The 2,620-nt window shown below is 39.1% G+C and overlaps 1 pseudogene; it reads left to right on the forward strand.

Moving 5' to 3' along the window:
* The first annotated feature begins 601 nt into the window (after nt 1-601).
* LOC129039127 (dnaJ homolog subfamily C member 7-like) lies at nt 602-2,202 on the forward strand (annotated as a pseudogene).
* The last annotated feature ends 418 nt before the right edge of the window (nt 2,203-2,620 follow it).

Raw genomic sequence — 2,620 nt, forward strand, 5'->3', positions numbered from 1 at the left:
AAAATTTTTATTAACAGCTTTATTGAGGCCAAATTGACATACAATAAAATGCGCATAATTAAACTATAAACCTTGAAAAGCTTTGACATTTGTATATACCCAGCATAACAATCAAAATAATGAAAATATGCATCATAAGTTTCATCATGCCCCTTGGTAATACCCCCTTCTTCTCCCTGCTACCCATACCTCTGAGTCCCCAAGCAACCACTGATCTGTTTTCTAACACTGTAGATTAGTTGGTGTTCTAGAATTTTATATACATGGAATATAGTATGCATTTTGAGAAAAAATGTATTTTTTCACTCAGCATAATTTTGAGATTCTTCCATGTTTTGTGTGAGTCAATAGTTCACTTTTCACGTTGATTTGTATTCTGTTATATGGGCATATCAAAAATTGTTTATCCACTCACCGGAACATAAACATTGAAGCCTTTTTTTTCCCCAGGTTTCTGCTGTTATAAATAAAGCTGCTATAAATATTCATCTACAAGTTTGTATGTATAGATATATGCTTTGTTTTCCTTTAAGTAAATATCTAGGAGTGGAATTGCTGCATCATATGGCAGGGATATAATTAGCTTTTTAAGAAACTGTCAGTCGCCCCACCGTGCAATGTGGTAATGGCGGCAACCAAGCCAGGGCTGCTCCATGAAGAGGAAGCAAAGACAGCTTGCCAGGACAGTGATGGAGAAGAACAAAAAGGCAGGATCACCTCAATAAAAGGAGGATGGCTTTGCCAGTTTGTAATTTAAAATACTGAAGCAGAGTCTTTGGAGCAACAAGGAAATGCACACTATGCCAAGGAAGATTACAACGAAGCTTATAACTATTAGACAAAAGCCACAGATATGTGCCCTAAAAATGCTAGCTATCATAGTAATAGAGCAGCTACATTGATGATGCTTGGAAGGTTCTGCGAAGTCCTTGGAGATACTTTCACAGTCAGTGAAATTGGATGATGGTTTCTTCCGGGGACATCTACGAGAGGGCAAGTGCCACCTCTCTCCAGGGAATGCCATGGCAGCACATTGCAGTTTTCAGAGAGCCCTAGAACCGGATCATAACAATGCTCACTCACAACAGGAGTTCACAAATGCTAATGCAGTCGAGGAATAGGAGAAAGTCATAGAAACAGGTTTTGAGAAGTGGGCTTTTCAGAAGGTTGTTTTCTGCATGGACTATGCCCTAGAATTTGCCCCTGTCTGCCATCACTTCAATATCCCTCAAAGCAGAATGTTTAGCAATGCTGGGTCGTTATCCAGAAGCACAGTCTGTGGCCAGTGACATTTTATGAATGGATTCCACCAATGTAGATGCTCTGTATGTACGCGGACTTTGCCTTTATTATGAAGATTGTATTGAGTAGGCAGTTGTTCAGTTTTTTGTACAGGCTCTCAGAATGGCTCCTGACCATGAGAAGGCCTGCCTTGTGTGCAGAAATGCCAGAGCACTTAATGCAAAGAAAGAAGACTGGAATAAAGCATTTAGGGAAGGAAATTACAAACTAGCTGATGAACTGTACACAGAAGCCTCGGGATAGAGCCCAACAACATAAAAGCAATTGCTAAACTCTACTGTAACCGGGATATGGTTAATTCCGAGCTTGGGAAATTAGATGATGCAATAGACAGCTGCACAAATGCAGTGAAGCTCATGACACTTACATAAAAGCCTACTTGAGAAGAGCTCAGTGTTTCATGGACACAGAACAGTATGAAGAAACAGTGCGAGGCTATGAAAAAAGTATATCAGATGGAGAAAACAAAAGAATACAAACAGCTCCTAAAAAATGCACAGCTGGAACTGAAGAAGAGTAAGAGGGATAATTACTACAAGGTTCTGGAAGTGGACAAGAATGCCTCTGAGGACAAGATCAAGAAAGCTTATTGGAAACAGGCCTTGAAGTACCATCCACATCGGCATGATGGAGCCAGTGCTGGGGTTCAAAAGGAGGAGGAGAAGGTCAAGGAAGTGGCGAGGTCTTTACCATCCTCTTTGATTCCAAGAAAACGATTCGTTATCACAGTGGACAGGACCTGGATAAGGAAGACATAAATTTGGGTGATTTTGATGCAAACAATATCTTCAAGGTATTCTTCCGCAGTCCTACGGGCTTCAGCTGTGAAGCATCTGGTCCAAGGATTTTCTTTCTTCAATTGAGCTAATGAAGGGCAACCGTCCAGAATCCAGAAAATGCAGAGTCGCTCAGTTTAAATGTAATCAGTAGATCATTTCTATTAAGAGAGGAATATTTAAATCTCAAACCATAATTTGTCTGCCTCTCCTGTAGATCTATCAGTTTTTGCTCAATGTATTTTATTATTAGGTGCATAAATGTTTAGATTTGTTTATGACCTTTTATCATTATGAAATAAACTTGAAAAATCCCACGTAATATTGTTTGCTGTGAAATCTACCATGTCTGATAGTAATATAGTCACCACAACTTTCTTATAGTTAAGGTTAGCTAGATTATCTTTTTCTGTCTTTTAACATCTAACGTATGTGTTTGTGTGTGTGTGTGTGCGTGTGTGTGTGAAGATGAATAACACCAAAAGCAGTTACTTTGAGAAAATCAATAAAATTGGTCAATCTCTAGCTAGACTGATCAAGAA

The sequence above is a fragment of the Pongo pygmaeus genome, chromosome 5, assembly GCF_028885625.2.
Source record: "Pongo pygmaeus isolate AG05252 chromosome 5, NHGRI_mPonPyg2-v2.0_pri, whole genome shotgun sequence".
Classification (NCBI taxonomy): Eukaryota; Metazoa; Chordata; class Mammalia; order Primates; family Hominidae; genus Pongo; species Pongo pygmaeus.